A 20830-nucleotide genomic window follows, 5' to 3' on the forward strand; every position below is an offset into this window, starting at 1 on the left:
TGCAGGACTTCTGTCTGGAACCATGGACCTGTCTGAGGTTAATAACATGGGAGGGATGCTCTCCTCTCCTGAGTCCAGACTGAATGCTGTTAGACACAGGCAGCCTAATGAATAACAGGACAACAATGGGGCCCATATAACAGTGTCGCTGTCTGACATATGTATCATGCTACTGTCGGCTGAACCGACTCTAGTAACAGCATGCTAGCTAAAAAGTGTGTGTTACAATGTCAACGAGCCGTACACGCATGTGAGTTTCTGATCCTCACCAAGCTGTGGCTGACTAAACACTGAGCTGCACTGTAACAAATGTCTGCTGTGTCCACTGACCAAGCAGACAGACAGGCAGACAGACAGAGCTTCTGTGAAGAATAGACAGATGGGGCAGACAGACAGAGCTTCTGTGAAGGAAAGTCAAATGGGGCAGACAAACAGAGCTTCTGTGAAGAATAGACAGACAGGCAGACAGACAGAGCTTATGTGAAGAATAAACAGACAGGCAGACAGACAGAGCTTATGTGAAGAATAGACAGACAGGCAGGCAGACAGAGCTTATGTGAAGGAAAGTCAAATGGGGCAGACAAACAGAGCTTCTGTGAAGAACAGACAGACAGGCAGACAGACAGAGCTTATGCGAAGAATAGACAGATGGGCAGACAGACAGAGCTTCTGTGAAGAATCGACAGATTGGGCATACAGACAGGGCTTCTGTGAAGAATAGACAGTTGGGGCAGACAGACAGGGCTTCTGTGAAGAATAGACAGATTGGGCAGACAGACAGAGCTTCTGTAAAGAATAGACAGATGGGGCAGACAGACAGGGCTTATCTGAAGAATAGACAGATGGGGGAGACAGACAGAGCTTCTGTGAAGAATAGACAGATTGGGCATACAGACAGAGCTTCTGTGAAGAATAGACAGATGGGGCAGACAGACAGAGCTTCTGTGAAGAATAGACACATGGGGCAGACAGAGCTTCTGCGAAGACTAGACAGACAGGCAGACAGACAGAGCTTCTGTGAAGAATAGACAGATGAGGCAGACAGGCAGGGCTTCTGTGAAGAATAGACAGATGGAGCAGACATACAGGGCTTCTGTGAGGAATAGACAGATGGTGCAGACAGACAGGGCTTCTGTGAAGAATAGACAAATGGGGCAGACAGACAGGGCTTCTGTGAAGAATAGACAGGTGGGGCAGACAGACAGGGTTTCTGTGAAGAATAGACAAATGGGGCAGACAGACAGGGCTTCTGTGAAGAATAGACAGGTGGGGCAGACAGACAGTGCTGTGAAGAATAGACAGATGGGGCAGACAGACAGTGCTGTGAAGAATAGACAGATGGGGCAGATGAGGGGAACAGTTGATGGGGGCTTTAGCTGCAGCTGCTGTCTTCTCGTCCTCTGGAACGGGACACACACACACACACACACACACACACACACACACACACACACACACACACACACACACACACACACACACACACACACACACACACACACACACACACACACACACACACACACACACACACCGTTGTCTGTAGTTTGGAGGATGACGTCAGGGGGGGTAAAGTTAACCCTTCCTGAAGCAGCAGCTGTGCATGGCATCAGGTGGGCACTGCCCTCACATAAAGAGGCCACAGCTGCAACAACACGGTCAGGGTTAGGGCACAGACTGTCCCGTACACTGGCATTCTGGCACACACACCAACATGTACCGCCATGCCAGGGATTAGCCAGTGTGTACAACAGACAACTTGATGTTGGCCAACGGCACCTGACATTGTACATCACTGCAGTATGGAGTCCAGAGAAATTGTTTGGTGAAAATGTTCTTCCAGCATCTCAACCATCAGCGGCCATCTTGCTTATGAAAATGTCATTTTCCAGTACGGCTAACTCATTTCACTATCTAGCTCTGCAATCACACCCAGAATCTCTGAAGATTTACCCAGAACTTCTCAAGGACACTTAAGTAATACACTGAACAAAAATATAAACTCAACATGTAAAGTGTTGGTCTCATGTCTCATGAGCTGAAATAAAATATCCCAGAAATGTTCCATACACACAAAAAACATATTTCTCTCAAATGTTGTGCACAAATTTGTTTACATCCCTGAGAATTTCTACTTTGCCAAGATAATCCATCCACTTGACAGGTGTGGCATATCAATAAGCTGATTAAACAGCGTGATAATTACATAGGTGCACCTTGTGCTCGGGACACTAACAGGCCACTCTAAAATGTGCAGTTTTGTCAGGCAACCCAATGCCACAGATGTCTCAAGTTTTCAGGAAGTGTGCAAGTGGCATGCTGACTGCAAGAATGTCCACCAGAGCTGTCGCCAGAGAACTTAATGTTCTCTACCATAAGCCGCCAACAAAAATAGTTTTAGAGAATTTGGCAGTAAGTCCAACCGGCCTCACAACCGCAGACCACGTGTAACCATGTATAAACAATCAAGTTGTAGAAACATCTCAAGGATAATCAATGGAAAGTCTCATAGCAAAGAGTCTGAGTACTTACGTAAATTAGGTCTTTTGTTTTTTTATTTTTAATATATTTCTAAAAAAAAATGTTTTAATTTTGCCATTATGGGGTATTATGTGTGTAGTTCATGACTTTTTTATTGAATGTTAGAATAAGGCTGTAACGTAACAAACTGTGGAATAAGTGAAGGGGTCTGAATACTTTCCGAATGCACTGTATATCAAGTAATACCCCAACCTCACAGAGTACTGTAGCTGTACAGCATCCAGAACCCCTACCAAACCACCGTGCCCCCCCCCCAACCTCACAGAGTACTGTAGCTGTACAGCATCCAGAACCCCTACCAAACCACCGTGCCCCCCCCTCCCCACCCCTCACAGAGTACTGTAGCTGTACAGAATCCAGAACCCCTACCAAACCACCGTGCCCCCCCTCCCCACCCCTCACAGTGTACTGTAGCTGTACAGCATCCAGAACCCCTACCAAACCACCGCCCCCCACCCCTCACAGAGTACTGTAGCTGTACAGCATCCAGAACCCCTACCAAACCACCGTGCCCCCCACCCCTCACAAAGTACTGTAGCTGTACAGCATCCAGAACCCCTACCAAACCACCGTGCCCCCAACCTCACAGAGTACTGTAGCTGTACAGCATCCAGAACCCCTACCAAACCACCGTGCCCCCCAACCTCACAGAGTACTGTAGCTGTACAGCATCCAGAACCCCTACCAAACCACCGTCCCCCACCCCTCACAGAGTACTGTAGCTGTACAGCATCCAGAACCCCTACCAAACCACCGCCCCCCACCCCTCACAGAGTACTGTAGCTGTACAGCATCCAGAACCCCTACCAAACAACCGTCCCCCCACCAACCTCACAGAGTACTGTAGCTGTACAGCATCCAGAACCCCTACCAAACCACCGATCCCCCCACCCCTCACAGAGTACTGTAGCTGTACAGCATCCAGAACCCCTACCAAACCACCGTTCCCCCACCCCTCACAGAGTACTGTAGCTGTACAGCATCCAGAACCCCTACGAAACCACCGTGCCCCCCACCCCACCCCTCACAGAGTACTGGAGCTGTACAGCATCCAGAACCCCTACCAAACCACCGTTACCCCCCCAACCCTCACAGAGTACTGTAGCTGTACAGCATCCAGAACCCCTACCAAACCACTGTTTCCCCACCCACCCCTCACAGAGTACTGTAGCTGTACAGCATCCAGAACCCCTACCAAACCACCGTTCCTCCCTCCCCACCCCTCACAGAGTACTGTAGCTGTACAGCATCCAGAACCCCTACCAAACCACCGTTCCCCCCACCCCTCACAGGGTACTGTAGCTGTACAGCATCCAGAACCCCTACCAAACCACCGTTCCTCCCTCCCCACCCCTCACAGAGTACTGTAGCTGTACAGCATCCAGAACCCCTACCAAACCACCGCCCCCCACCCCTCACAGAGTACTGTAGCTGTACAGCATCCAGAACCCCTACCAAACCACCGCCCCCCACCCCTCACAGAGTACTGTAGCTGTACAGCATCCAGAACCCCTACCAAACCACCGTGCCCCCCACCCCTCACAGAGTACTGTAGCTGTACAGCATCCAGAACCCCTACCAAACCACCGTGCCCCCAACCTCACAGAGTACTGTAGCTGTACAGCATCCAGAACCCCTACCAAACCACCGTGCCCCCGCAACCTCACAGAGTACTGTAGCTGTACAGCATCCAGAACCCCTACCAAACCACCGTCCCCCCACCCCTCACAGAGTACTGTAGCTGTACAGCATCCAGAACCCCTACCAAACCACCGCCCCCCACCCCTCACAGAGTACTGTAGCTGTACAGCATCCAGAACCCCTACCAAACAACCGTTCCCCCCACCAACCTCACAGAGTACTGTAGCTGTACAGCATCCAGAACCCCTACCAAACCACCGATCCCCCACCCCTCACAGAGTACTGTAGCTGTACAGCATCCAGAACCCCTACCAAACCACCGTCCCCCCACCCCTCACAGAGTACTGTAGCTGTACAGCATCCAGAACCCCTACGAAACCACCGTGCCCCCCACCCCTCACAGAGTACTGGAGCTGTACAGCATCCAGAACCCCTACCAAACCACCGTTACCCCCCCAACCCTCACAGAGTACTGTAGCTGTACAGCATCCAGAACCCCTACCAAACCACCGTTCCCCCCACCCCTCACAGAGTACTGTAGCTGTACAGCATCCAGAACCCCTACCAAACCACCGTCCCCCACCACCCCTCACAGAGTACTGTAGCTGTACAGCATCCAGAACCCCTACCAAACCACCGTTCCCCCCCACCCCTCACAGAGTACTGTAGCTGTACAGCATCCAGAACCCCTACCAAACCACCGTTCCCCCACCCCTCACAGAGTACTGTAGCTGTACAGCATCCAGAACCCCTACCAAACCACTGTGCCCCCCTCCCCTCACAGAGTACTGTAGCTGTACAGCATTCAGAACCCCTACCAAACCACCGTGCCCCCTCCCCTCACAGAGTACTGTAGCTGTACAGCATCCAGAACCCCTACCAAACCACCGTGCCCCCCACCCCTCACAGAGTACTGTAGCTGTACAGCATCCAGAACCCCTACCAAACCACCGTCCCCCCACCCCTCACAGAGTACTGTAGCTGTACAGCATCCAGAACCCCTTCCAAACCACCGTGCCCCCCTCCCCTCACAGAGTACTGTAGCTGTACAGAATTCAGAACCCCTACCAAACCACCGTGCCCCCCTCCCCTCACAGAGTACTGTAGCTGTACAGCATCCAGAACCCCTACCAAACCACCATCCCCCCACCGCTCACAGAGTACTGTAGCTGTACAGCATCCAGAACCCCTACCAAACCACCGTTCCCCCACCCCTCACAGAGTACTGTAGCTGTACAGCATCCAGAACCCCTACCAAACCACCGTCCCCCCCACCCCTCACAGAGTACTGTAGCTGTACAGCATCCAGAACCCCTACCAAACCACCGTGCCCCCCTCCCCTCACAGAGTACTGTAGCTGTACAGCATTCAGAACCCCTACCAAACCACCGTGCCCACCCTCCCCTCACAGAGTACTGTAGCTGTACAGCATCCAGAACCCCTACCAAACCACCGTGCCCCCTCCCCTCACAGAGTACTGTAGCTGTACAGCATTCAGAACCCCTACCAAACCACCGTGCCCCCTCCCCTCACAGAGTACTGTAGCTGTACAGCATCCAGAACCCCTACCAAACCACCGTGCCCCCCCCCCCCAGCCCTCACAGAGTACTGTAGCTGTACAGCATCCAGAACCCCTACCAAACCACCGTCCCCCCACCCCTCACAGAGTACTGTAGCTGTACAGCATCCAGAACCCCTACCAAACCACCGTGCCCCCCCCCTCACAGAGTACTGTAGCTGTACAGCATTCAGAACCCCTACCAAACCACCGTGCCCCCTCCCCTCACAGAGTACTGTAGCTGTACAGCATCCAGAACCCCTACCAAACCACCGTCCCCCCCCACCGCCCACAGAGTACTGTAGCTGTACAGCATCCAGAACCCCTACCAAACCACTGTGCCCCCCACCCCCACAGAGTACTGTAGCTGTACAGCATCCAGAACCCCTACCAAACCACCGCCCCCCCCACCCCTCACAGAGTACTGTAGCTGTACAGCATCCAGAACCCCTACCAAACCACCGTCCCCCCACCCCTCACAGAGTACTGTAGCTGTACAGCATCCAGAACCCCTACCAAACCACCGTGCCCCCCTCCCCTCACAGAGTACTGTAGCTGTACAGCATCCAGAACCCCTACCAAACCACCGTGCCCACCCTCCCCTCACAGAGTACTGTAGCTGTACAGCATCCAGAACCCCTACCAAACCACCGTGCCCCCTCCCCTCACAGAGTACTGTAGCTGTACAGCATTCAGAACCCCTACCAAACCACCGTGCCCACCCTCCTCACAGAGTACTGTAGCTGTACAGCATCCAGAACCCCTACCAAACCACCGTGCCCCCCAACCTCACAGAGTACTGTAGCTGTACAGCATCCAGAACCCCTACCAAACCACCGTGCCCCCCCTCCTCACAGAGTACTGTAGCTGTACAGCATCCAGAACCCCTACCAAACCACCGTCCCCCCACCCCTCACAGAGTACTGTAGCTGTACAGCATCCAGAACCCCTACCAAACCACCGTGCCCCCACCCCTCACAGAGTACTGTAGCTGTACAGCATCCAGAACCCCTACCAAACCACCGTCCCCCCACCCCTCACAGAGTACTGTAGCTGTACAGCATCCAGAACCCCTACCAAACCACCGTCCCCCACCCCTCACAGAGTACTGTAGCTGTACAGCATCCAGAACCCCTACCAAACCACCGTCCCCCCACCCCTCACAGAGTACTGTAGCTGTACAGCATCCAGAACCCCTACCAAACCACCCCCCAAACCACCGTTACCCCCAACCCTCACAGAGTACTGTAGCTGTACAGCATCCAGAACCCCTACCAAACCACCGTTCCCCCCACCCCTCACAGAGTACTGTAGCTGTACAGCATCCAGAACCCCTACCAAACCACCGTCCCCCCCACCACCCCTCACAGAGTACTGTAGCTGTACAGCATCCAGAACCCCTACCAAACCACCGTGCCCCCCACCCCTCACAGAGTACTGTAGCTGTACAGCATCCAGAACCCCTACCAAACCACCGTTGCCCCCCCACCCCTCACAGAGTACTGTAGCTGTACAGCATCCAGAACCCCTACCAAACCACTGTGCCCCCCTCCCCTCACAGAGTACTGTAGCTGTACAGCATTCAGAACCCCTACCAAACCACCGTGCCCCCTCCCCTCACAGAGTACTGTAGCTGTACAGCATCCAGAACCCCTACCAAACCACCGTGCCCCCCACCCCTCACAGAGTACTGTAGCTGTACAGCATCCAGAACCCCTACCAAACCACCGTCCCCCCCACCCCTCACAGAGTACTGTAGCTGTACAGCATCCAGAACCCCTTCCAAACCACCGTGCCCCCCTCCCCTCACAGAGTACTGTAGCTGTACAGCATTCAGAACCCCTACCAAACCACCGTGCCCCCCTCCCCTCACAGAGTACTGTAGCTGTACAGCATCCAGAACCCCTACCAAACCACCATCCCCCCACCGCTCACAGAGTACTGTAGCTGTACAGCATCCAGAACCCCTACCAAACCACCGTTCCCCCCCCCACCCCTCACAGAGTACTGTAGCTGTACAGCATCCAGAACCCCTACCAAACCACCGTCCCCCCACCCCTCACAGAGTACTGTAGCTGTACAGCATCCAGAACCCCTACCAAACCACCGTGCCCCCCCTCCCCTCACAGAGTACTGTAGCTGTACAGCATTCAGAACCCCTACCAAACCACCGTGCCCACCCTCCCTCACAGAGTACTGTAGCTGTACAGCATCCAGAACCCCTACCAAACCACCGTGCCCCCTCCCCCTCACAGAGTACTGTAGCTGTACAGCATTCAGAACCCCTACCAAACCACCGTGCCCACCCCCCTCACAGAGTACTGTAGCTGTACAGCATCCAGAACCCCTACCAAACCACCGTGCCCCCTCCCCTCACAGAGTACTGTAGCTGTACAGCATCCAGAACCCCTACCAAACCACCGCCCCCCCACCACTCACAGAGTACTGTAGCTGTACAGCATCCAGAACCCCTACCAAACCACCGTCCCCCACCCCTCACAGAGTACTGTAGCTGTACAGCATCCAGAACCCCTACCAAACCACCGTGCCCCCCCCCTCACAGAGTACTGTAGCTGTACAGCATTCAGAACCCCTACCAAACCACCGTGCCCCCTCCCCTCACAGAGTACTGTAGCTGTACAGCATCCAGAACCCCTACCAAACCACCGTCCCCCACCGCCCACAGAGTACGGTAGCTGTACAGCATCCAGAACCCCTACCAAACCACTGTGCCCCCCCACCCCCACAGAGTACTGTAGCTGTACAGCATCCAGAACCCCTACCAAACCACCGCCCCCACCCCTCACAGAGTACTGTAGCTGTACAGCATCCAGAACCCCTACCAAACCACCGTCCCCCCCCCTCACAGAGTACTGTAGCTGTACAGCATCCAGAACCCCTACCAAACCACCGTGCCCCCCACCCCTCACAGAGTACTGTAGCTGTACAGCATCCAGAACCCCTACCAAACCACCGTGCCCCCCCCCTCACAGAGTACTGTAGCTGTACAGCATTCAGAACCCCTACCAAACCACCGTGCCCACCCTCCCCTCACAGAGTACTGTAGCTGTACAGCATCCAGAACCCCTACCAAACCACCGTGCCCCCCCTCCCCTCACAGAGTACTGTAGCTGTACAGCATTCAGAACCCCTACCAAACCACCGTGCCCACCCTCCCCTCACAGAGTACTGTAGCTGTACAGCATCCAGAACCCCTACCAAACCACCGTGCCCCCTCCCCTCACAGAGTACTGTAGCTGTACAGCATTCAGAACCCCTACCAAACCACCGTGCCCACCCTCCCCTCACAGAGTACTGTAGCTGTACAGCATCCAGAACCCCTACCAAACCACCGTGCCCCCTCCCCTCACAGAGTACTGTAGCTGTACAGCATTCAGAACCCCTACCAAACCACCGTGCCCACCCTCCCCTCACAGAGTACTGTAGCTGTACAGCATCCAGAACCCCTACCAAACCACCGTTCCCCCCCCCACCCCTCACAGAGTACTGTAGCTGTACAGCATCCAGAACCCCTACCAAACCACCCCCCCACCCCTCACAGAGTACTGTAGCTGTACAGCATCCAGAACCCCTACCAAACCACCGTGCCCCCCCCCTCCCCTCACAGAGTACTGTAGCTGTACAGCATTCAGAACCCCTACCAAACCACCGTGCCCCCCTCCCCTCACAGAGTACTGTAGCTGTACAGCATCCAGAACCCCTACCAAACCACCGTGCCCCCCTCCCCTCACAGAGTACTGTAGCTGTACAGCATCCAGAACCCCTACCAAACCACCGTCCCCCCACCCCTCACAGAGTACTGTAGCTGTACAGCATCCAGAACCCCTACCAAACCACCGTGCCCCCCTCCCCTCACAGAGTACTGTAGCTGTACAGCATTCAGAACCCCTACCAAACCACCGTGCCCCCCTCCCCTCACAGAGTACTGTAGCTGTACAGCATCCAGAACCCCTACCAAACCACCGTTCCCCCCACCCCCCACAGAGTACTGTAGCTGTACAGCATCCAGAACCCCTACCAAACCACCGCCCCCCACCCCTCACAGAGTACTGTAGCTGTACAGCATCCAGAACCCCTACCAAACCACCGTCCCCCCACCCCTCACAGAGTACTGTAGCTGTACAGCATCCAGAACCCCTACCAAACCACCGTGCCCCCCCCACCCCTCACAGAGTACTGTAGCTGTACAGCATCCAGAACCCCTACCAAACCACCGTGCCCCCTCCCCTCACAGAGTACTGTAGCTGTACAGCATTCAGAACCCCTACCAAACCACCGTGCCCACCCTCCCCTCACAGAGTACTGTAGCTGTACAGCATCCAGAACCCCTACCAAACCACCGTGCCCCCTCCCCTCACAGAGTACTGTAGCTGTACAGCATTCAGAACCCCTACCAAACCACCGTGCCCACCCTCCCCTCACAGAGTACTGTAGCTGTACAGCATCCAGAACCCCTACCAAACCACCGTGCCCCCTCCCCTCACAGAGTACTGTAGCTGTACAGCATTCAGAACCCCTACCAAACCACCGTGCCCACCCTCCCCTCACAGAGTACTGTAGCTGTACAGCATCCAGAACCCCTACCAAACCACCGTGCCCCCCCTCCCCTCACAGAGTACTGTAGCTGTACAGCATTCAGAACCCCTACCAAACCACCGTGCCCACCCTCCCCTCACAGAGTACTGTAGCTGTACAGCATCCAGAACCCCTACCAAACCACCGTCCCCCCCACCCCCACAGAGTACTGTAGCTGTACAGCATCCAGAACCCCTACCAAACCACCGTGCCCCCCACACCGCCCACAGAGTACGGTAGCTGTACAGCATCCAGAACCCCTACCAAACCACCGTGCCCCCCCACCCCCCACAGAGTACTGTAGCTGTACAGCATTCAGAACCCCTACCAAACCACCGTGCCCCCCCCCCTCACAGAGTACTGTAGCTGTACAGCATCCAGAACCCCTACCAAACCACCGTTCCCCCCCCACACCGCCCACAGAGTACGGTAGCTGTACAGCATCCAGAACCCCTACCAAACCACCGTCCCCCCCCCACCCCCCACAGAGTACTGTAGCTGTACAGCATCCAGAACCCCTACCAAACCACCGTGCCCCCCCACCCCTCACAGAGTACTGTAGCTCTACAGCATCCAGAACCCCTACCAAACCACCGTTCCTCCCCCCCACCCCTCACAGAGTACTGTAGCTGTACAGCATCCAGAACCCCTACCAAACCACTGTTTCCCCCACCCCCCACCCCTCACAGAGTACTGTAGCTGTACAGCATCCAGAACCCCTACCAAACCACCGTTCCTCCCTCCCCACCCCTCACAGAGTACTGTAGCTGTACAGCATCCAGAACCCCTACCAAACCACCGTTCCCCCCACCCCTCACAGGGTACTGTAGCTGTACAGCATCCAGAACCCCTACCAAACCACCGTTCCCCCTCCCCACCCCTCACAGAGTACTGTAGCTGTACAGCATCCAGAACCCCTACCAAACCACCGCCCCCCCCCACCCCTCACAGAGTACTGTAGCTGTACAGCATCCAGAACCCCTACCAAACCACCGTGCCTCCCCCCCACCGCCCACAGAGTACTGTAGCTGTACAGCATCCAGAACCCCTACCAAACCACCGTGCCCCCCTCCCCACCCCCACAGAGTGCAAACACTTGTAGTCTTCTGATTCAGTTCACTCTGCAAGCACGTTATGAATGCATGACCATTCTACTCTTCCTTGTTGAGTAGATATAGACAGGACTATATATAGAGTTATGTAGAGCAGTGGTGGAAGAGGAGTGGGGAAGAGAGAGGGACAGTAGGTCCATGCTTCACATTCCTACACACACACACACACACACACACGCAGAGAGAGATACAGAGAGACATGCTATTCCAACAGGGAATTCTCTAGAGGACAGTAGCCGTGGGCAACAAGCCCACCACAGAGGAGGAGTTCAAGGTGACGAGCTACAGAGAACGAGGGAGGGGGGAGAGGAGGGAGTAGAGGGAGAGAATGCTACAGATTTGAATTCTCCAGCCACTTTCACCCCTTGGTGGGAATATCATAGGCAGCTGATATAATAGCCTCTTGAACAGCCTCTCATACAGTGAGCCAGCCAGTCAAACTAGCCCAGTAGCTACACACTGCCTGGTGCTCATCCTACTGGGAATCAGCGAGAGAAGAGAGAATCAATCTCTTCTCCTAGCTCTATCATCACAACTCCTCTCCTCTCCATCATGTGCAAGTGATATCCTCCCCGATACACCAGATTAACATTGAGACAACGTCTGGCAGCCAGAGTGAACGCTCCTCACCATTAGTCTCCCAGCTGACATTTACACACGCTGTCGTACAGTCATCACTGGAGCCAATACGCCGACTACATCATCCCCGTTTCCAAATGCTATAGCGTTAATTAGGATTTACATGGTCAATTACCTTAGATATCATGTGTCTTCATTAGTCTGGCTTCCCAGCGACAGTAAAGCCCCAGATGCAGACATGACATTAGCATCAGCGCTACGTCAATAAAGGTCTGGTCACTGGGGAGCCTGTGTCCTGTCTGTCCACGTAGGACGGACCCTGGCTAATCTTGCTGTGGCTATCCCTCCATTCATCCCTCTATCTCTCTGTCCTGACCCAAGCCAGGTACCTGTGGAGGAGGAGAAGTAGTGTTCACTGGCTCGTGCTTATAACCAGTCCAGAGAAGGAGAGAGAAGGCAGAGACTGAGCCTTGCTCCATAATTTATGACTTGTTAATTGGAAGTCTCTGCATGTCTCACTGCCTCAAGATTAGCTGTGCCACTGAGAATGAACAGGGCTTAATCAAATCAAATCAGGCTTAGCCACACGCCCCTCAGCCCGTCGGCACGGTAACAAGGCCAGCGCCCTATGCAGATTGGCCCATCCGTTCGGTACTGACTTGGGTAGGAGGGAGGTTTCAGAGGCCCAGCAGGTCAACAACACATATGGAATCATCCCACGCATCCCTTAGATCTCCCTCTCAGAGAAGATGTTATTTCTTTTTTATTTCCCTCTCGCTCTTTTGTTTTTGGCGGTGGGAATGGTTCAAAGGGCGGAGAGACGCTACTTAGCAGGAGCTGTGGGGCCTGAGGGGTGCTTCTCAGGTTGGAAATAGAAGTCGTCTGAGAGGGGCTACTTAGCAGGAGCTGTGGGGCCTGAGGGGTGCTTCTCAGGTTGGAAATAGAAGTCGTCTGAGAGGGGCTACTTAGCAGGAGCTGTGGGGCCTGAGGGGTGCTTCTCAGGTTGGAAATAGAAGTCGTCTGAGAGGGGCTACTTAGCAGGAGCTGTGGGGCCTGAGGGTGCTTCTCAGGTTGGAAATAGAAGTCGTCTGAGAGGGGCTACTTAGCAGGAGCTGTGGGGCCTGAGGGGTGCTTCTCAGGTTGGAAATAGAAGTCGTCTGAGAGGGGCTACTTAGCAGGAGCTGTGGGGCCTGAGGGGTGCTTCTCAGGTTGGAAATAGAAGTCGTCTGAGAGAGGCTACTTAGCAGGAGCTGTGGGGCCTGAGGGGTGCTTCTCAGGTTGGAAATAGAAGTCGTCTGAGAGGGGCTACTTAGCAGGAGCTGTGGGGCCTGAGGGGTGCTTCTCAGGTTGGAAATAGAAGTCGTCTGAGAGAGCTTTCCAGGTTTTATGGAGATGTGGGTGTTCCTCTCCTGTGTGTGTTTGAAGCAGCTGCAGCTGTTCTGAAGCTGAGGAATCCTATTAAATGGCAGACAGTGACCCAGTGATCCCAGCTCTTCTGGCTGATACTACAGAGAGAGATCACAACACTAGCAACACAGTATGAGCACATTCTACATCCCCCCCACAAACATTCAGATAGACACACACATGCATATGCAAACACTCCAGCATGGGTGCCAACAGAGCTTGTGTGTGGAGGCTTTACCCAGGCACACACACATCATCTGGCGTGCCCCCCCCCCCCCCCAACAACTAGACTAGCTGCATTTGAACAAGTCCACCCGGCCGCTGCCTCCGCGCCTGCTAAGATTTACGCCTGTGATTATATATTCATATAGATGAATCAATAAGGGCCTTGCAGCCACATCAACGGAGGCACAGGGCGAATTACACCCATAGACTGCTGCTTTCCATTTCATTAGGGCACGGTGCACAGTTTAACTCACAATAAATATAGCAATAAAACAAAACTGCTAGCAACGATCGGGGGGCCCTCCACACACTCTCCTCTCTCCAGTCTCCAGACAGAAGCAGTGCTCTGCTCCGGCCCGCCTCGGATGTCCCTGACCGTCAGGCCACCGTCAACACTACACTCACCAGCCAAACAAACAAACAAACAAAACCAAATCAGGAGAAAATGACAATGATGCCGCCGCATGGAATTAGGACTGTCATTTATACACGGACACGGACAGAGAGGAGAGGCGGTTGGCGATGGCACGCGGTGAGACTGTCATGAGAGGGTCTCCTGAAGAGCGGGAGGGGGGTCATGGGGGAGAACGAGAGACTACAGGAGGGCCTGGTTGTGCTCTGTGGTGATGACGTTGCTGCCCCAGCTCCAGCCAGCCGTCTCTGCTCCTATATCTACAGCCCTGCATCGATCTATGTGTGAGGACACCAGCAGCCTGCGCCCCACCGCCCAGCGCTCGGCCTCCACACAGGAAGAGTCGGTGGAAGAGGGGAAATGGGATTCCGATCATGGGAGGGATATCTTCCTTCTGAGATATGCTGATCCATCCCAGCCCCAGCCTCCACATCCCCCTCCAGCATCCTGCCTGCAGACGGACACCAACAGCACCGCTCCAAACCACCAGCAACCTATCGCTACCTCAGGGGTCAGAACCAAGGACTATGGGACTGGGTTTCAGCCGACTTGGCAAAACAGGAGAGACTCAGTGTGTGCACATGTGTGTGTCCTGCACCTAGACCAGCATGCATGAGTGCCTGAATAATGGTTCAGTGTAAATCAGTGTGTATGCAGATGTGCATTCTGGTGTGTATGAATATGTGGTTGATTCCATGTTTCTCTATTATCCGCCACATAAAATGACCTACAAATAATTGCATACATTCAACAAAGATACTGTACAATCTACTCACCCTCAGCTTTCCATAGAGATTCTGACTAAAGCTCTAACACAAACCCAATGCCCTTCTTAGACTGTAGTCAGTGTTAACAGTCTGAAACCATCTGAGAGCCGTCCCACCAAACCCTGCTTTCCTCCCCTGTTCCCCTCTCCTCCCCTGTTCTTCCCTGCTCTCCCCTCTCCTCCCCTGTTCTTCCCTGCTCTCCCCTCTCCTCCCCTCTCCTCCCCTGTTCTTCCCTCTCCTCCCCTGTTCTTCCCTGCTCCCTTCTCCTCCCCTCTCCTCCCCTGCTCTCCTCCCCTGTCCTCCCCTGTTCTCCCCTCTCCTCCCCTGTTCTCCTCTCCTCCCCTGTTCTTCCCTCTCCTCCCCTGTTCTTCCCTGCTCTCCCCTCTCGTCCCCTGTTCTTCCCTGCTCTCCCCTCTCTTCCCCTGTTCTCCTCTCCTCCCCTGTTCTCCTCTCCTCCCCTGTTCTTCCCTGCTCCCTTCGCCTCCCCTCTCCTCACCTGTTCTTCCCTGTTCTCCTCTCCTCCCCTGTTCTCCTCTCCTCCCCTGTTCTCCTCTCCTCCCCTCTTCTTCCCTGGTCCCTTCTCCTCCCCTCTCCTCCCCTGTTCTTCTCTGCTCTCCCCTCTCCTCCCCTGTTCTCCTCTCCTCCCCTGTTCTTCCCTGCTCTCCCTCTCCTCCCCTGTTCTCCTCTCCTCCCCTGTTCTTCCCTCTCTTCCCCTGTTCTCCTCTCCTCCCCTGTTCTTCCCTGCTCTACCCTCTCCTCCCCTGTTCTTCCCTCTCCTCCCCTGTTCTTCCCTGCTCTCCTCTCCTCCCCTGTTCTTCCCTGCTCTATCCTCTCCTCCCCTGTTCTTCCCTCTCCTCCCCTGTTCTTCCCTGCTCTCCTCTCCTCCCCTGTTCTTCCCTGCTCTCCCCTCTCCTCCCCTGTTCTCCTCTCCTCCCCTGTTCTTCCCTCTCCTCCCCTGTTCTCCTCTCCTCCCCTGTTCTTCCCTGCTCTACCCTCTCCTCCCCTGTTCTTCCCTCTCCTCCCCTGTTCTTCCCTGCTCCCCTCTCCTCCCCTGTTCTTCCCTGTTCTCCTCTCCTCCCCTGTCCTCCCCTGTTCTCCTCTCCTCCCCTGTCCTCCCCTGTTCTCCTCTCCTCCCCTGTTCTTCCCTGTTCTCCTCTCCTCCCCTGTTCTTCCCTGCTCCCCTCTCCTCCCCTGTTCTTCCCTGTTCTCCTCTCCTCCCCTGTTCTTCCCTCTCCTCCCCTGTTCTTCCCTGCTCCCCTCTCCTCCCCTGTCCTCCCCTGTTCTCCTCTCGTCCCCTGTTATTCCCTGCTCTCCCCTCTCCTCCCCTGTTCTCCTCTCCTCCCCTGTTCTCCTCTCCTCCCCTGTTCTCCTCCCCTGTTCTCCTCCCCTCTCATCCCCTGCTCTTCCCCTGCTCTTCCCCTCTCCTCCCCGTTCCCCTTTCTCCCCTCTCCTCCCGTGTTCTTCCCTGCTCTTCCCCTCTCCTCCCCTGTTCTTCCCTCTCCTCCCCTGTTCTTCCCTGCTCTCCCCTCTCCTCCCCTGCTTCCCTGCTCTTCCCCTCTCCTCCCCTCTCCTCCCCTGATCCCTTTTCTCCCCTGTTCTCCCCTCTACTCCCCTGCTCTTCCCCTCTCCTCCCCTGCTCCCCTGCTCTTCCCGTTCCCCTTTCTCCCCTGCTTACCTGCTCTTCCCCTCTCCTCCCCTCTCCTCCCCTGTTCCCTTTTCTCCCCTGTTCTCCCCTGTTCTTCGCTGCTCTTCCCTTCTCCTCCCCTCTCCTCCCCTGCTCTTCCCTTCTCCTCCCCTCTCCTCCCCTGTTCTCCCTGCTCTTCCCCTCTCCTCCCCTCTCCTCCCGTGTTCTTCCCTGCTCTTCCCCTCTCCTCCCCTGTTCTTCCCTGTTCTTCCCTTCTCCTCCCCTCTCCTCCCCTGTTCTTCCCTGCCCTTCCCTTCTCCTCCCCTCTCCTCCCTGTTCTCCCTGCTCTTCCCCTCTCCTCCCGTGTTCTTCCCTGCTCTTCCCCTCTCCTCCCCTGTTCTTCCCTCTTCCCTTCTCCTCCCCTGTTCTCCCTGATCTTCCCCTCTCCTCCCCTCTCCTCCCGTGTTCTTCCCTGCTCTTCCCTTCTCCTCCCCTCTCCTCCCCTGCTCTTCCCCTCTCTTCCCTTCTCCTCCCCTCTCCTCCCCTGCTCTTCCCCTCTCTTCCCCTCTCCTCTCCTCCCCTCTCCAACCATGTTCCCTTTTCTCCCCTCTCCTCCCCTGCTCTTCCCCCTCTTCACCTCTCCTCCCCTGCTCTTCCCCTCTCCTCCCCTCTCTTCCCTTCTCCTCCCCTCTCCTCCCCCCTCTCCTCCCCTGCTCTTCCCTTCTCCTCCCCTCTCCTCCCTCTCCTCCCCTCTCTTCCCCTCTCCTCCCCTCTCTTCCCTTCTCCTCCCCTCTCCTCCCCTCTCCTCCCCTGCTCTTCCCTTCTCCTCCCCTCTCCTCCCCTCTCCTCCCCTGCTCTTCCCTCTCCTCCCCTCTCCTCCCCTCTCCTCCCCTGCTCTTCCCCTCCAACCCTGTTCCCTTCCCTCTCCAACCCTGTTCCCTCCCCTCTCCAAACATGTTCCCTTTTCTCCCCTCTCCTCCCCTGCTCTTCCCCTCTCTTCACCTCTCCTCCCCTGCTCTTCCCCTCTCCTCCCCTCTTCCCCTCTCCTCCCCTCTCTTCCCCTCTCTTCCCCTCTCCTCTCCTCCTCCCAAACATGTTCCCTTTTCTCCCCTCTCCCCCCTGCTCTTCTCCTCCCCTCTCCCCTGCCCCTCCCCTCTCCTCCCCTCTCTTCCCTCTCTTCCCCTCTCCTCCCCTGCTCTTCCCTTCCCTTCTCCTCCCCTCTCCTCCCCTCTCTTCCCCTCTCCTCCCCTCTCTTCCCTTCTCCTCCCCTCTCCTCCCCCTCTCCTCCCCTGCTCTTCCCTTCTCCTCTCCCTCTCCTCCCCTCTCCTCCCCTGCTCTTCCCTTCTCCTCCCCTCTCCTCCCCTCTCCTCCCCTGCTCTTCCCCTCTCCCCCCCTGTTCCCTTTCTCCCCTCTCCAACCTCTGTTCCCTTTTTCCCCTCTCCAACCCTGTTCCCTTTTCTCCCCTCTCCAACCCTGTTCCCTTTTCTCCCCTCTCCTCCCCTGCTCTTCCCCTCTCTTCACCTCTCCTCCCCTGCTCTTCCCCTCTCCTCCCCTCTCCTCCCCTGCTCTTCCCCTCTCTTCCCCTCTCCTCTCCTCCCCTCTCCAACCATGTTCCCTTTTCTCCCCTCTCCTCCCCTGCTCTTCCCCTCTCTTCACCTCTCCTCCCCTGCTCTTCCCCTCTCCTCCCCTCTCCTCCCCTCTCCTCCCCTGCTCTTCCCCTCTCTTCCCCTCTCCTCTCCTCCCCTCTCCAACCATGTTCCCTTTTCTCCCCTCTCCTCCCCTGCTCTTCCCCTCTCTTCACCTCTCCTCCCCTGCTCTTCCCCTCTCCTCCCCTCTCCTCCCCTCCTCCTCCCCTGCTCTTCCCTTCTCCTCCCCTCTCCTCCCCTCTCCTCCCTCTCTTCCCCCTCCTCCCTCTCTTCCCTTCTCCTCCCCTCTCCTCCCCTCTCCTCCCCTGCTCTTCCCTTCTCCTCCCCTCTCCTCCCTCTCCTCCCCTGCTCTTCCCTTCTCCTCCCCTCTCCTCCCCTCTCTTCCCCTCTCCTCCCCTCTCCAACCATGTTCCCTTTTCTCCCCTCTCCTCCCCTGCTCTTCCCCTCTCTTCACCTCTCCTCCCCTGCTCTTCCCCTCTCCTCCCCTCTCCTCCCCTCTCCTCCCCTGCTCTTCCCCTCTCTTCCCCTCTCCTCTCCTCCCCTCTCCAACCATGTTCCCTTTTCTCCCCTCTCCTCCCCTGCTCTTCCCCTCTCTTCACCTCTCCTCCCCTGCTCTTCCCCTCTCCTCCCCTCTCTTCCCTTCTCCTCCCCTCTCCTCCCCTGCTCTTCCCTTCTCCTCCCCTCTCCTCCCCTCTCTTCCCCTCTCTTCCCCTCTCCTCCCCTCTCTTCCCTTCTCCTCCTCTCTCCTCCCCTCTCCTCCCCTGCTCTTCCCTTCTCCTCCCTCTCCTCCCCTCTCCTCCCCTGCTCTTCCCTTCTCCTCCCCTCTCCTGCCCTCTCCTCCCCTGCTCTTCCCCTCTCCAACCCTGTTCCCTTTTCTCCCCTCTCCAACCCTGTTCCCTTTTCTCCCCTCTCCAACCCTGTTCCCTTTTCTCCCCTCTCCAACCCTGTTCCCTTTTCTCCCCTCTCCTCCCCTGCTCTTCCCCTCTCCAACCCTGTTCCCTTTTCTCCCCTCTCCAACCCTGTTCCCTTTTCTCCCCTCTCCAACCCTGTTCCCTTTTCTCCCCTCTCCAACCCTGTTCCCTTTTCTCCCCTCTCCAACCCTGTTCCCTTTTCTCCCCTCTCCAACCCTGTTCCCTTTTCTCCCCTCTCCAACCCTGTTCCCTTTTCTCCCCTGTTCTCCAGAGCTCAGTGAACAGCACCAGAGAAGGCACAGCAATGGCTCACAGCACGACAGCCCTGGTGATGGTCAAACCCACTACTCCAGTCATCTCAATCCCCCACTCAGCACAGAGGAGTCAGCAATGAGACAGAGCCTTTAGATTCATCCTCATAGCTAGAGGTGAGTAACATTCAGACACACACACTGACACACACACACAGCGACATACACACACACACTGACACACACACAGCGACATACACACACACACACACGCGCACACGCACACACACACACACACACACACACACACACACACACACACACACACACACACACACACACACACACACACACACACACACACACACACACACACACACACACACACACACACTGAATCCACCATCATCCTACCTTCTTAATGCGTCCGCTGCGTGTGCCGGTAAAGGCCACGGTGTGGCCGTGGTATTCGTAGGCCGCCACCGAGGTCATGCCATCGTCCTTGTCCACGAACAGAGGCAGACCCTCGATGGTGCTGGTTCCTCCCAGGGGCTGGTTGAAGTCCTGCCCACAGAAGTTATCATCTATCTGAAGCGGCTGTGAGAAAGAGAGAGAGAGATATTCATGTTGATTTATTTTCCCGTTTGTACTTGTATGTCATTACAACACTGTATATAGACATAATATGACATTTGAAATGTCTTTATTATTTTGGAACTTTTGTGAGTGTCATGTTTACTATTCATTTGTATTTCACGTTTGTTTATTATCTACCTCACTTGCTTTGGCAATGTAAACATATGTTTCCCATGTCAATAAAGCCCCTTAAATTCAAAAATAGAAATTGAGAGAGAGAAGAAGAGAGAGAGACCACTGTGACTGACCCAAAGTTAAGGAAAGCCTTGACTATGTACAGACTCAATGAACATAGCCTTGCTATTGAGAAAGGCCGCCGAAGGCAGACCTGGCTCTCAAGAGAAGACAGGCTATGTGCTCACTGCCCACAAAATGAGGTGGAAACTGAGCTGCACTTCCTAAACCTCCTGCCAAATGTACGACCATATTAGAGAGACATATTTCCCTCAGACTACACAGATCCACAAATAATTTGAAAACAAACCCAATTTTGAAAAACTCCCATATCTACTGGGTGAAATACCACAGTGTGCCATCACTGTAGCAAGATATGTGACCTGTTGCCACAAGAAAAGGGAGACCAGTGAAGCACAAACACCATTGGAAATACAACCTATATTTATGTTTATTTATATTCCCTTTTGTACTTTAACTATTTGAGAGACAGACAGCAGCATACACATAACAGCAGCATACACATAACAGCAGCATACACATAACAGCAGCATACACATAACAGCAGCATACACATAACAGCAGCATACACATAACAGCAGCATACACAGACTCCCACTGCACAACAAAAACGTGGTTGAATCAACATCGTTTCCACGTCATTTAAAAAAAATACAACGTTTTGACGTTAAATCAACGCGGGAAAAAGTGATCAGCGTAAAGGGATCTATTTTTCACCCAACTTTGAAC

At 55.0% G+C, this 20830-nt stretch overlaps 1 pseudogene; it reads right to left on the reverse strand.

The window, feature by feature from the left end:
• LOC124045843 overlaps positions 1-20830 on the reverse strand; it is a 329729-nt pseudogene that overhangs the window by 222708 nt on the left and 86191 nt on the right.

The sequence above is a fragment of the Oncorhynchus gorbuscha genome, linkage group LG10 (assembly GCF_021184085.1).
Source record: "Oncorhynchus gorbuscha isolate QuinsamMale2020 ecotype Even-year linkage group LG10, OgorEven_v1.0, whole genome shotgun sequence".
Taxonomy (NCBI): Eukaryota; Metazoa; Chordata; class Actinopteri; order Salmoniformes; family Salmonidae; genus Oncorhynchus; species Oncorhynchus gorbuscha.